Source organism: Protopterus annectens, chromosome 7.part0 (genome assembly GCF_019279795.1).
Source record: "Protopterus annectens isolate FY-2018-M chromosome 7.part0, PAN1.0, whole genome shotgun sequence".
NCBI lineage: Eukaryota > Metazoa > Chordata > Ceratodontiformes > Protopteridae > Protopterus > Protopterus annectens.
The window spans coordinates 1,659,143,144-1,659,159,346 of record NC_056739.1 but is presented as its reverse complement, the minus strand read 5'-3'; positions in this window follow the sequence as shown (position 1 = coordinate 1,659,159,346).

Below are 16,203 nucleotides of genomic sequence, written 5' to 3'. Positions count from 1 at the left end.
TATGATGTTCATCTGTGGATGTGTGTGAATTTCTGATGGGTGTCATCATCCATGGTTCCAGGATGTAGCCAGCATCCCCCAGTAAATGGCCATGTGAGATGTCCCCCCTAGCAAGCATCTGATACAGCTGTGATGTGTGCCAGATATGGCAGTCATGAAAACTACTAGGGCTGCCAGCACACACATTCAGGATAATCCCCTGGGCATTGCACATGACCTGGCAGTTGATGGACTGATACTCCTTGCGGTTAATGTAGATTATACCCTGCTCACCAGGTGGAGCCTTGATGTGTATGTGGGTGCAATCTATGGCACCCAGTACCTCAGGGTAGTGTACTACATGGCAGAACTTTTGCGTATTGCTGGCCCTCGCCTCAGGGGAGAGGGAAAAATATATGTACTCACTGGCATGTGGTAGCATAGCATGCAGGAACTGGTGGAGTATCCTGGATGCAGATGTCTTTGACACCCCGATAATGTCCCCAGTTGGTCTTTGAAAAGTATCTGTAGCATGTATCCTAAGGGCTACACATACCTTTGTTTCCACTGGGATGGTTTCCCCTCTGTTGGCTCTGGCTCTGAGTTGAGGGTGGTAGAGCTCAGTGAGTTCTTGTAATATGTTCTTGTACAACCTGTAGTGCTCTACAATTTCCAGCTCATGTAACTCCTGGAAGGTTACCCTGGGTCTGAACACTCTTCTCCTTCTCAGCCTAGGCCTATTGTCAACAGCACCAGCAGCAGTGCTTCAGCATCTAGCACATACAGATGTAGCAGACCTGCAACAGCCCCTAGCATTATCTCAGTTAAAATTTCCAAGTGTGAACACCGATGGTCCAGAGTATTGGGGTAAAAACAGAATGCATAATTTATAGAGATCTGGTGTAGGTGGAGCATGTGTGATTGGCTAATTATTATGCATTTCACCTGCCTAGAATGTGGTTAACATAATTTAATGGCCCTTCTTTGGTGCACTCTGTGCACTTTGCTCTGCACTGTGCAACATAGGTTATACACATTAATAAATATTCATTGGAAATATCTCCTTTCCATTCATTGTTGTCTACATCATCACTGTCACGTGGGTGGTGTGATGCATAAACACATTCAGCTATGCACCATGCTGTGCAGCATAGTTTACACAAAAGTCAAAATCAGTAATTGACTATATCCTGTTTTAATTGTTGCCTACATCATCATTGTGACCTGGGTGGTCTTTCTGTGTGAGCACGCTTAGCTATTCAGAGCACAGTGCAAACACATGCAGTGGGAATTAAGCAATCCTAAAAGTGAGTGGACACAACCCCCATCTGGCATTCACATCCAGTGGGAATATCAACATTATGTGGGAGCCTACACGAAATGGCTATGCAAACACGATTACTCCATTTTGCTATTCAAGACATCCACATCATTTGCAAACATATCCATGCTGACAACCTTTAAACTACATGGTTCAGAGTCGTATAACCTGAGCAACATCAAGAATGCACCATTGTACAGCAAAGACACAGGGAGCTATAGTGCATTTCTGACATATATTGTAACGTACACTTTTTTTGTATTAAGCATGTTTGTGCACTGCGGTGAGCAGCTCAAACAAGCTGAGATTATTACAAAAAATAAAATATTATTTTAACGTATCCACTTCCTCTTTCTGAGATCCAGAACATAATTTTTGCACCTATCTCTATGTGGTCATACAGTTTCAGGGGATGTATGTCCACATTTCTTTTGTTTTACATTTTTTCTCTTTGTAGACCCCTGTATGTGGAAAAATTCCATATACACTACTGACTGACATAGGATCTACACGGATGCCTTTCCACTTGGATCTCTCAACCTGCCTCGTTTGCATAAGATTCACCTGCTTATCAGGTAATTTCCATTCCTTGATATTTTTTCTGTTTGCACGTGCATGTGCTGCTAAGTGGTGCTTACTGAATCTAAAATTATGTGTACTCATGTATGCATTGTGCCACGATGCATACATGGAAAATAAATTGTATAGGCTTTACTGAATTCCCCTGAGTCTTTTTAAAAACACAAATGAATAATGTTATGGCTTCCCAGTTCCAGTATGTGACAGTGTTAATGACCTTGCATATGTGAAGCAATTTGAAATACAATAATGTTGTCAGAACTGCTTTCATTTTCACGCACACAGAAACATAAAATATATACTTAAAACATTATTATTCTAAGCAAGGGGTTGGGGAAGTTTGAGATTAAAGTGATTAAGCACTTTATACTTTATCACTTGGTCACACTTAATAGCTTAATATCTGAATAATAGTATAACTATATACCAAGGGACAGAAAAAATATATTAAAAAAAATAATAATAACCAGGACTCTTATTTATGGAAAATGTATGTGACTTCTTCTTGTTCAGAAAAGTTATTTCATATCTGAAGAACATATTCTACTTGAACATTCTTTCTGAGAAAAAGACACAAAATTAGTGTTTGTGACAGTCTCTGATTAAATAAAGTAACAACCAATGCTTTAATTTTAAGAATTGCTAATTTGTCATTATGCTACCATGATATGTCTACAGCAAATGGCTTCACATTCATTTCACAACATGAATCCTGAGAGAAATGTATTTCAAATGAACTCATAAGTATACTGTGAACTTATAAAAAAAAACAGATAAAACAGAAACTGCTCATGTTAATGAACACATATAAAAGCTCATGTTAACCTACCCTGGTAGAAGTAAGTGATGGGTAGTTTAGTGATCTGGTAATGTTAGGTGATGTGTGTATGTGAGGAGTAGCATGTGTGAGTGGTGCGTGTCTTTGGGAGAACATGGTAGGGGAGTTAGTGATGGGATAGGTTAGGTGCATGTATGTGTGTGTGTGTGTGTGTGTGTGTGTGTGTGTGTGTGTGTGTGTGTGTGTGTGTGTGTGTGTGTGCGTGTGCATGTGTGCATGTGTGTGTGTGTGTGTGTGTGTGTGTGTGTGTGTGTGTGTGTGTGTGTGTGTGTGTATGTAAAATGAATGCATGTTTGGTGAGGGGTGGGTGGAATGAGTGAGCTGTCATACCTCCACACACTCTAGACTAATGAGCAAATCATGCAGCAATGGGTCTAGGCAGACCACTAGGCAACAGGGATTCCTCTTAATACTTGTGCCTTAATGGCATGTCAACATAAAGTGAGTTGGGGTGCACCAGCCACCAATGGTTAAACATAATTTTGTACCTTCATCTGACAGTTGGTGCAGATGGTTAAGGCTGTGAGCTGTAATTCTTACGGTATAGTGTTTGATTTCCTCAGCCCTCCTTTGCCTAGTGTGTGACCTTGAGCAAGTAACTTAAAACGACTTTGCTTCTGGGTAACCCATGAAAAGGGACAGTGTATTTATTTGGCCTAACTGGTTAACAAATAGGTATTATTATTATTTATTAACAGCACTTGCACATAATGTAAATGGAGAGGGGGTACACTAGCCTCCGTGGATAACTCTTTAAGAATGCTCCTTAAGGGAGCTTATCAAAACAATATGAAAGAAGATTCAGGTCAGGGGAACACTAGGCATCAAGAATATTGTAAATAGCATAACTTACAGGCAATAAACGCTATTCAAACCTTACATCCTCCCACCTTGCACAGAGAAGATTAGTCCTCTGTACCACCACTAGACACCATGGATAACATGAGAATAACATTAAAATGTTAGGAAAAGGAAATTACAAAGGGGAGAAAAGGCTCAACCTTTCTTCCTTGACACAGGAAACATCGATATTAACCTGCTATTCTCACTGACAAGGTAGCATAGCAATTTTTTATTATTATTGTATAATGAAGAAATGGGGCATTATTTAATGCCTGCAACTATTTATGAGTTACAAGGGAGAGGGACACAACACAAATAAGTATAGCTCTCAACCTCATAGCTCAAGAATTGTAAACAAAACCGAAATTAATGGCGGGACCAAGAAGCACAATCCAGAACAAATTTTAGTTATTTATGTTATAAACTTAGAAAATCACTACAACAACCATTTTTTTGCATTAGCATATATGTACTGAAGGATATAAAATCTGAAAATGCAATGTCTGAAATTGATAAATGAAGTGTAATCATCCATTGTTTGCAAGGCCAGGGAAGACATAAGCAGACACACTGGTCTATCAACTCAGAAGCAGGTAAGGGGTATGTGGTGTTTGTGTGTGTGTGTGTGTGTGTGTGTGTGTGTGTGTGTGTGTGTGTGTGTGTGTGTGTGTGTGTATCAAATGAGAAAACTGAATTTATAGCCTTCAACCTCAAAAAGTATTTTGCAGAAATGTGTTTATTTAGATATTTTAATTTGTGATTGGCATTATGCAGTAACTGCCAATGGATCTCTTTAGACTCTAGCAAACTACAACAGTCACCACCTTTAAAATCAAATTTAGCCTATTCAATTACTAAGAAAATAAATTGCTTATAGTTACAACAGGCTGTGTTATGTCTAAACAGACAACTGTTTCCATTTGTTCTACAGATGCCATATAGATGCTCTTAAATACAATGTAACAAATTATTTTTTCATTTTCTAGCTGTAAAAGCTATTATAGGTAATGCATCTTGCGAAATAATCAATTTACCAAAATTGCAATCAAACCTAGCATAAACAATAAAAACCTTACTTGTGTTTTGTATAATTCAGAAGAAAACAAAAGTATCATTACACTGTAAATATCCATCAGTGAATGTTCCGAGGTTGTGTATAAGTCGTTCTGTCTATAATTTTGTTTTTGCAGAAGTTGCTTAATACCAAAACCCTTCTTGTTAACAAACTTGGGCTTAGTGCCAATAATCTTTGCCATTTCAATATTTCAATGCCTCTAAGCACAACTATCCATTTAGTAGAATGAATGAATGTTTTAAAATGAAACCTACCTACCTGTCTACTGAGTAAATCATTCCTTGTTGTGCAACTTATAAACAATGTGATAGCATCTAGGTCCGAGAAGGTCATTATTCCACTATTCATCAGACCTATCATTGAGTAGAATTCCTCCTTTGGTATGTACCTAACCAGGTACATCCAACAACTGGAATGCCCACAGAAGTTCCTCACTAAAAGAATACAGGGTGTAACAAACATGTCCTATGCAGACTGCCTCAAAGTCTCATCCCTGTATTCTGTCTCCTACAGGCTGTTAAGGGGAGATGTATGACTTACATATAAGACATTAACAGAGTCTACTCTATTGGACCTCCTGCATATCCACAAAACAAATAGCACCAAAATTATCTGTTCAAAGACTTAAACCTTGCCTGTGATATACATAAGACCTGCTGGAGAGATGTATATGTTTTTCAGAGACTATTATCCCTTCTCAATTACAGTTTCCCCATCAATATAAACCAGAGTTCCTCCCTAACCCAATTCAAGTGTAACTTGGACAGTTGCATGAGGAATAGGAAATTCATACCTCATTTGACACCTATGTCTCTAATGGACTCAGGCAGACAGTAAATGGTTCATTTCCCAGGGCTTAGATTGTAAATGTTTCTTCTCCCAAGCCCCTGCTTACACTTATTAAGGATACCAGAACTTGGAGATTTGGGATGCCTGGCTAAGAATAAAAAGTCCTTAGTGGCTGTTAACCTATTACATACTTATATGCCTATAAAGTCAAACCAAGAACCCTATTATGTTTCATTTCACAAGTGCGAATGTTATTCTGAGCAATTACATTATAATCTCCATTTAAAATAGCTTGTCATTTAATGGTCTTCTGGTCTTCTTTCGGCTTTTCCCGGTTAGGCGTCGCCACAGCGGAACTCCGGTCCGCTAATGATTGGCAGTAGATTTTTACGTGCTGGCTTGCCGGGCCTAACGCACAACCTTCAACAAAGGAACGCCCATTCACGCATGTCGACACACAGAAGACGCTCTAACTTAGAATCGAACGTATAACGTCTAACTGTGAGGCGACAATGCTACCGCAGCACTACCACTGCAGTACAATAGCTTGTCATTTAATATTTTGTGCTAATTCAATGATACTAATAGTTTAAAATAAAAAAGTAAAAATAAAAAGTGCAGATGATTGCCTCTGAGTATTTCCAGATTTGTCTTCAACGGGGTTGAGAGCTATGCTCTTTTCTGTCTGGAATTTCACAGAATGTCCAGATTCTGCTTCCCATCTGTCCCTCATAAAATCTGTAGTATTAGGGAAAATCATTTAGAATGGTAGTCACTAACTAATGATAGACAGCTGAGCTTAGTTTTTATGTTCTTCAGAAATCCATTCTAATGCTAATAATATTATGCTAGCATTCTGCTATGTTATAACAGAAAATGTTAAAATCAGTCCCCATAGTTAGGCCAGTGCCCCTTCTTTATTTGGGCATTGTCCTTGATGCTTGTATTGGGAGACTGGAAGGTGTGGCTGGCCAGAGATACACAGACAGTGCTAACATGGGGCAGTCAGCAGACAGTTGCACTGGATGGGCTAACCTCTCAATCTTTTACTTGCATTTTCTTGGGAAAATGTTGAGGTATGCAGGGTCTTGCAGGGGCACCCATCTGGATTATAATACTATTAATGGGTCTTCTGGACAGTATGTAAAAAGGAAGAGTTGGGGGCAGTGGCGGCTGGTGACTTCAAATCAAAGGGGGGGGGCTGCAGGAGACAACTGAATGGGTGGGGTCAATGGGAAGGGATGCGGCCAACTAGAAAGGGGAGGAGTTATGCTCAAAACCACAAAAACTGTAACTTCAATTAAATACGCTGCCCTGGGTGCCAAACCATCATTATGAGATTCCAATCAAGACAAAATGAAGTGTAGAAGAAAAAATATTTCAATGCACTGGCTGCATGACAGCTTACTTAATATCTAGATGGAAACAAAAAGGTTGAGAGGCATGAAAAAAATAAATTACTTTTTAAATACATTACTAGAATGCCAGTCAAAATCAAGTATAAGAAAAACAAGCAGCACTCAACTCAAACCACTTCTCATAGCACTGCAGTTCTAATTATAATTTATATTCAGCTTTATAAAAGTACCAAGTAACATGCTGAAAGTAGCAATCTCTGTGATACCCCCACTTGTAAAAATGTTTTTTATCCAAAAAACGCCTGCTGCCTGACAACAACTATCTACTTGTTTCATGGGGAAAACATGATCAAATTAAAAAATGAAAAGGAAACAAGCTCAAGATAAATTGCTTAAAGGATTACTGTACAGGTTATGGACCACACATGATAGATCGGCATTCTGTTTAGATTACAGGTAAAGCCTACAAAGATTACTGCAAGTCTCCAACAAATATAATAAGCTTCTTAAAATAATATAATCCTGTACTTTATTGCAAATACTGTCATATGCATTTCAATACCCAAGGCTTATACATTATCTAGTTATGTAAGTATTCTCTGCATGGCAACAACAGAAAGGCTTTCAATGTTGGCAGTTGTTTAACAGTATGCTTATTAAAGCTTACTTGCATATTACAATCTCAGACAAGCTTACCTGATGGTCATTAAAGCATTGCTACTTAAACACAGAGCAATAGGCACTTTCTGAACAATAATAAGCATAAATCAACAGTATAAAAATATGACAGAAACAAGAACATTCTGCAAAATCAAGGACAGATGAAAAGCCACTGTAGTACTTGTGTCTACCTTGGATGGGGGTTACTCTGCACATTTACACTGCATAACTGCTCCTTGCCTTGCTTGGACACATCCAGAGTCACTACATGGGGGAGTGGGGTGCAACAAGTATGTCACAATTTGAAATGTCTCTGGCTGACTGTGATGGCCCTGACACATATGCCATACCTCTTAACCTCAGAGCAAGACATCTGGACAAAGCCATACATAAAAGTGGGACAATGGCCCAAAAATAAGGACAATTTTTAAATATTGCTCTTATAAACTCAGAAAGATAATAAAATATTAGGTCTTGCATTAGTATGAATTTTCTGAAGGGTATGAAATCTGAAACTCAAATGTCTGTCATTATTTTCTAACTTCAGTCTTTAATGATTTGCCACTAATTTGCCAAAAAAACACATTTTTATGAAAAATGGACCAAAAATGTGATGCAAAAATATAAAATAGCCACACAATACAGTTGGGAACCTGTCAAAGAGGGGACACTTTTTTAATATTAGTACTGCTGACTTGAGCAGCTGACAAAATAAAAGAATCTACATGCATTTCTAAAATAAAAGTAATCTATAACTCTGATTATTACAGTTATTTATTAATTGTAAACCCTCCACATTCTCTTCCAAAATTGCCATTTTGCAGAGAGATTATTAGGGGGAGAACAACATTTTGAGCCAAAATCTGGGACAGTTGAGAGGTTTGGATATGCCTAATTCTATAAAGCAATTTATTTGCATGTACCTCTCAACCTGTTTATGCAGGAAATCTGAACAAGGCCAAATATATTGGGGGAATATATAAACAGTACTAAAATTGCTCTTGTATAAAATGAGACAGTTGATAGAATATAACAGGTCTTGGCTTAGCATGCATTTTTCTGAAGGTTATAAAGTCTGAAACTCAGTGTCTGTCATTATTTAGTGACTTAATTCCTAAATTATTTGCCATAAAAACACAAATATTATGAGGAACAAACCAAAAATAAGAAGCAAAAATCTATTCATTCTGTGAAAATCTGGACAGTTGAGAGGTATAGTTCAGCCGGGGCTGTCTTTGAGTTTGCCGCCCTTCCCCCCCTCACAAACTCATGGCCAAATGGTGCCTCCCCCTGTAGCCATTCCAGTGAACCATTACTTGCCTATTTCACCCCATTTACCTTAAACACTAATGTGCATACTGCTTTACTTCTACGATGATTTGGACTTCATTTGAAAGTTTTATTTTGCATTTTACAGCACAAACACTAAGACATCTGCTAAACAAAGCAATGCAGTCTCACAATGAAAACAGACTTAGCATTAAAACTTCTCTGCCCTTGAAACTCACATTCATTGAAACAGCATTGAAACCCACATTCAAAGAAAATACATTTTGCCGGTGGCAGATAAAGATTAACTTTGGACTCTTTTCAAATCATAGGCCCCTTGTACATGAAACATACACGTGGTCTTTAATACACCTTCCTGACTGTGTTAAATTATATTCCTTGCACAATACAGTACAGTTGTTAGGTAAATTTATTGTTTTGAACATTTTTCCAGTAAACAATGAAACAAAATGCATGCACCAGTAATGACAAAACTGCCCAAATCAGAACATCTTTCCAGTAAACAACGAAACAAAATGCATGCACCAATAATGACAAAACTGCCCAATTCAGAACATTTCCATCACAAACGTCTACTCAAACTTCTACAGTCTACCAGTATCAGTAAGTATGCACAATCTCTGAAGAAGTAAACGTCATCTAAATAATTCCACATTAAAGAAATCTGTAACTAATGAAGAGCTTGCTACTAGCAAACAACTTTATATTTCATTGTTTCATCTACAAATAAAATGCCTGTTGCCCTTGAGGAATAAGTTCCCTATGTTGCATTAAAAAAATGATAAGCTAGTAATATTGCAATAGGGAATGGATGGCAAACTGATAACAGGTTCATAGTTACTATGTATCTTCATCAAAAAGGACTGCAGCATCCACCCCCTTTGCAACACAGTACAGTATCAGCAAAGTATTGACCTATTGTGGGAGTAGAATCCACAGTCTTCTGCATCAAGAGGAAGGACACTGCCTGTTGTGCTATTAATAATGCAAGCAGACTCAGCATTAACAGCACTAAACATTTGTTCCCCTGCAGCTCTCAGCTTCTTGTAAAATCTCCTTGACACTCAGTTGAATCTCTGAACTTTGCAGCACAAGAAATCTGGAAAAGGCCAAAATTTATTGGGGAGGGCAAAAGCCCCAAAACCAAAGACACATTTTAAACATTGCTTGCATAATTTTGGAAAGTTGCTAGAAGAAAATGCTGTTTTACCACCATACATTTCCCTGCCAAGTAGTGAACCCAGGACCCTGTGCAAAACAGAGCAACTTGCCACTAAGCCAAATCATGTTTTGTAAAAGAGAGGAAGACTGAAACTTAAATGGCTACCATTTAGTGAATTCAGTTCTCACCATAGCTGTCAACCTCTTAGCACAAAATTAGCTCTCAACCTCTTAGCAAAAAACACGTAGACAAAGCCAGTAATGGGGGAATACAGCCCCCAAACATATTCAATGAATTCAGTTCTCACCATAGCTCTCAATCTTAACACAAAAAAACCTGGACAAAGCCAATAATGGGGGAATACAGTCCCAAAAATAGGGACAAATTTCAAATACCCATGTTATAAACTTAGAAAATTGCTAGAATAAAAGGTTTTGTGTTACCATGTACTTTCTGAAGAATATGAAGTCTGAAATTCAAATGCCTGCTATTTTTATTTATTTAACATTTGTTAACCAGGAAAGTCTGACTTGGAACAAAAGCCAATGCAACCCAGCCAAGTATCAAACCAGAGAGCCTGTATCTGTCAGGCAACAATACTACCACTGACCTACTGACTGTGCGAGGTAACAAAAATACAGAAACCACATATTTTATGAGGAACAGAACAGAACAAATATGAGGCAAAAATCTGCAATTTTTTTACAAATGGTGGTGGATAGGGAATTCAGGCCCTTGCCACCTGCAACCAAGCTACAGAGTTCAAGCCTGAGGTATTCTCTACTCAATTGTAATAATATACTTACATGGGTCCAGGGCCTTCCTTCCATATAACCACTCGCTAAGCTCAGTCTATGCAGTTGTAACTAACTACATAGACTTCTGGGATGCTCTTGACTGCTGTGTTTCTAATCTGGGCTACTGCAGAATCAGTCTGGAGCTCTGCACATGCTCCAGACACGTTAAGCAGCAGTCTGGATGTCGCAATTGCACATGTGCGAAGGTCTGCAATTTTTATCCTTCTTTTGTTTAGTTTCTTTCTTCTTTCTTCTACAGCTGGGGTCTTTTTTCTTTCATTTACAGCTGTGGGGGCTGCAGTCCTGCAGTCCAATAGCATGGGCCACCCCTGGTTGGGGGTAGTTCTTTGTGGTGGGAGTAGAAAAGGGTCAAATATAGAGGGAATGACTTAAAGCATGTGTGGGTGGGTTATCTTGGTGGAATATTATTCCCTTTTCCTTCAGCATGGCAGGACCACTATTGCTAAAGAAGGGTTGGGTAGGGATTATGGTGCAGGTATTGGCATTTTTCCAAGAAGCATCAGGACCATCTCAACCAGCAGCATAGTCTTCTGCAGTGTCTTCAAGGAAGGGTAGAAGGAAGTGAAAGTCTCCAGAGGAACAGACAGCCAAGGAAGGAGCCTCAAGATGGGGAAAGAGAAAAAAAACAGTGTCAGCACAGTTCTGATGATGTAGCCTCAGATGTCTCTAGCTAAACCTTTATTTCTTAGTGTAGAAAGCCAAGCAATTCTGGTTTTGTCAGCTGATGAGTATTTGATGGGTTTTCTTCACGATTTGAATGCTGAAGGCAGGATCAGGCTTCAAGACTTACTAAAATTAATGAAACAGGGTGAGGATCTAGGTAGTCAAGCCAAGACATTGAGAGGAGAGTTTTAGGAAGGTCTGGGGAACCTAGTATCTTTTAACATGCCTAGACTTGCGCTGTCAGCAGGGGAGCATTTTTTCTAGGGGACCTGACAGGAATGGATCAAGAAGAGCTATCTGAAAGTCTACAATGTTTTCATGCATTCTTGGGAGGTGGGACTGGTATTTTCATAATGCAAACACTCCTGTCAGCAGAGTAAGAGGTGAATTTGTAAATCTTCTTAGGTTAGTAAATGCAGATAGTGTATGGATGATTGCAGAGACCCTGTATGAGAGTGATCTGAATGCATGGTTGGCTATTTTAAATGGAAATGGTTGGCTTTAGCATGTTATTATTGAATGGCCACTGGAGTGAAAGAAATGCATTGCATTTTTAGCATCCATCCTGATATGAGTGTCTTTGGTAGCCTAGTGAGATAGTTTTCCACTTTGACAATGGGGTACAAGTACTGATGAAGAAGTTGTCTAGGCCTGAGGTGGTACAGGTTGTGGAAGTTTGAGGATTAATACTGTGTTTTCTGTTGAGTATGTTCCAAATAGATTGAATGCAGTAGCTGTTTGCCTCATTTTCAGTTTTGCAGCTCTCATGCTTTGGTGCCCCAGGCTGAGAAACATTTGTTTGTATTACCCAAGGAGATAAGGAAAATAGGCAGTTTGTAGTGGGTCGGTTGTTGAAACAGCTGTGGACTATGGCAACTAGAAAAACATATAGCTCTGTTGTTGCTGATCTGATGTATTTTGTTGAGTAGCTGTCTAGGCAGGATAGGGCTAGGTCAGTTGTATGGTTCCAAGATGGCAGTTAGGAAAGACAGTGAGAACGGTGACGATGCACTTGGTAAAGATAAGTGACACAGAAAGTTTGCCTGCCAGGGGGTGTTCCCAACCAAGCATTAGTAGATTTTGAAGATGTTGAAATGTTGGGAAAGATTAAAAGGCTTTTTTTCTGACAGAACACTGTTAGTAAGCCATCATTAAAGGTGCCATTAGAAGGACTGTGTGAAGTAATAGTGAGTTATAGCTTGCATGTTCTGAGGACTATGTTGTTGGTTTTCATGTATGAAGGTAATTTTTGGCTATATGAGCTGCTGAGTATTTTGAAATGGAGGGACTTGCAGATTTCTTTTACTGACAGGGTGGTATTTCATTAAGCATGTTAAAAACTGATCACAGTATTCACTGTTATCAGGTAATCTTGAGAAAAAATATTTATAACTTGCGTCTTGTGTCTGGTAACCTGGGCTTTAGCTTGGAAGCAGGTGTCAGGGTTTAAGAGGTGGTCTTTGTTTTATTCAAGGTCAGGAGGAAAGGCAAATATCAGTCAGACACTTTGATGGCATGGTGAATGAAGCAATCACTGGAGAGTCAAGCATTTGGGGTGAGAGATTTTTCTGCACATTCTTTTCACATAGCTAGGGCAACAGATTTAGTGTTGGAAGGTAAGTCAATTGAGGTGACAAAGTGGATGCGGATGAGGTCGACTAAAGTGTTCATTTCTTACTTCAGATAGTATAGGTCGGAAGTCAGGGCTGTTTTGTGGCTCTTTTGTTATGTTCTTGTGTTTATTTTGCAAACCAGAGGAGAATTCTAATTCTGGGCCATTCCTTTGTACTGCCAAGCATGTGGCAGTGAGACTTGATGGAGTTTTGCTGGGGCTTGACTCCTTGAAATGGGAAGTAATCTGATAATATTAAAAAGGGATGCAATGGAGTCAGATGTTAAGTTAGATGAGTTTTAGACAGCAGTAGGAATTGTTGTAATCCACTTTAGAGGTAATGATTTAGGCAAACCACCTGAACTGAGAATGGTATCCTGCATATTGAGTGATGTGGTTTCACTTAAACAAAGATTTTCTTGAACCCTAGTAGTTTGGTCAGAAATAACTCCTAGGCTAGTGTTGTGACAGGCAGTCAGTTTTAGAGATTTTTTCTTAATCATAGTGTGGCCAGAGCTGCAGCAAGTTTAGTGTTCTGAGTTTTAGATCTATGGGACTTTGCCGATAGGTAATGCATGGTATAGACTGGATGGTGGACATTTGCTTGATGTTGGATTAGATGTATTTAATGTTTATATGTCATTATTGCTGAGAGACATAGTGGGAGGTTTTAGAGTTTAATATATCAGGAGGTCAATTTAGTAGTCATATAGCCCAGAGGGAATAGAGGAATAGGTTGCTATTTAGGCAGCCTGGTGTGCTGTGTTAGAGGAGTTGGCTTTTCTGAAAGGAAACCCCTCATTTCTTCCTTTCATTGTTTTTGGCTGTTGGCCTGTTTTCAGGTTGAGTGGTAGTCATTCTTCTGTAGATTACGTTTTAGTTAAATTGGTTAGATTACATGCGTGGTATCTGTAATGCTGTTTGGAAACTGTAATTATTTTCAAGTGAACGGTCAGCAGTGTTGCCTGACATGAGTTTTGTTTTCGATAATTATGCTTCAGTGTTGCAATTTTCTTATGTTTGTTATATGGTTATTACATGGATTTGGATGTGCTGAATCGTCAAAATGGCAATTTTGTTGTGGTTATTTGTGTCTGGGTGCAGGAATACGTGAGCAAGACATAGTTTAACTTTTAAAAAAAATTCTGAATTATATAGAACTAATCTTTTCCAATTAGCGAAGACCAAGTTCACATAAACTGGAGGCATAGCCATTTCAATGGCCACCCTTTTCTTCTATGTGAACTCTTTATCTTATGTAGATAAAATATTCTGCAATACCAGCTCAAGTAAAGAACAAAATATTTTAACACCTGCATCACACACATATTGGTTACCTCAAATATTAACTCCCTAACAACATTAGTCCCTTCTTTCTTGGGTGCATTCTTATATAATTATGTAATTTCAGCTGTAACCAAGAGCGTATATGTATATAACTATCAAATTGTCTGTCAGCTATATTGCAAGACCTATGTATGTCCAATAAAAGATATGACATCACTTCTGTGTTTCAGTGTTTTCCCTCTTTCACTATGAGCATGGATATTCTCAAGTCACTTAATGGCAGGTGTTTTGCCTCACCTACTAAATTATTGAGAAAAAAAGAATCATATGGTATTTCCTGTGGCAGCAGCAACTTCAGAATTGAAAAGTTTACCTATTGAAACTGCGGTGGCCATAATTTGCAATTGTAAAAATAACATTTTAAAACAGCTGTTTTTATTTATTTATTTTTGGTGGAGGGGGGGTTGTCTGAATGTGTAAGCTATGTGTCATGGTTTTCATTTCCTCCCCCTACTGCTAGGTAAATTACCTCTGTGGTTGAAATACTGTATAAATGGCAGAAACAATTGTTCATTTTTGCCCTATTTTTTCAATTGTCATTCCTAGAAATTTGAAATTATATCCTTTGTAATTTAGAATGATTCCTAACTTAAAGAATAGCGTGAAGTGAAATATAGATTGATTTTTTAGTAGCTAAAAGAGCCATCCTTAGAAAATGAAACTGTACAAGTTGTGCAGTGGAGAATAATCTCAGTCATGTAACTAATTTCCAAACAGTTACTATCCAAATGTGTTTATTAACAATCACACTGGCTCCAGTGGCAAAGAGGAATGAAGCACTGATTACATCCCAAGGTGGCCTGAGAGCAATTAACAGCTCTGCTGCATGATAGGAAAGGATGGGTCTGCCAGTCTTGGCAGAGGTCTGGACTATTCAAAGCCAAAATCCCTCAGAGGAGGGGAGGAGGTGTAGTGCCCCTATAGTAGTCATTTAGTCAACAAGTGTTCCAGCAATAGCCCACAATGTGAGTGTAAGGCAGATGCACCCACATCAGGGAGGTTATTCTGGTTCTTGCATGTTGTGGGTTATCCATTCTCCACCCAGGAGAGGGGGCTAAGTACAAAAATACCTTCAGTGATTGGATGCCAGTGTGGGCACAAACCACTGCTGAGGCAGCCTGTTTTATAGCCCCCCCCCCCAGGAAGCTCTCTCCTTCTCTGGGGGATACCTAGAAAAAGGGAACAAGTAGACATGGCTGAAGGGTAAACAGCTTTCCCTCTTTATACAGGACAGTTGCCATTTGGGCAATTGCGTCTTGCAAAAAAAAGTTACATAAATCATATTATACAAACAACTCAAGTTCTGCAAAAAGGAGCTTTGTGAAAAAGTGAAGTCCCATCTCTTGACTTGACTGGTTACGGGTATTGTTTGCCCTGCAATGCCTCATGTTCCTGTAAAAAATGTCCTACTATGACAACTAAAATGTTGACAAGCACACAGGGCTCACAGGAAGAATTGCTGTTTGGCAGGCACAGTCAAAAAAAAAAAAACCCTCATAGGAAACAAAAACTTTCAGCAATCATACTCAGCTTTATACAGAAAAATAATTCTCGGCAATTGTATTCATGTCTACTCCACATACAAATGATCTGATTTCCATGAGCAGTTTTATTTCCTTAAACCCTAACATGACATTTCTTTCTTCCCTTCATCCAACTTCCACAACTGAGCAACAAATTCTTCAGTTACAAAATTTAAAATAATCTGTGTTACATTTTGTGCTGATGTTCTAAGCAAATAGTCCTTTTTCTTTAGTCTGTTATTGTGAAAAACTTCTTCTGTAGCTAGTTGTGACAGAGACATGACATCACATTAAACAGAACAGACAGTCCTGCTACAACTGCTATTACAGCTATAGTTCAAGGTTG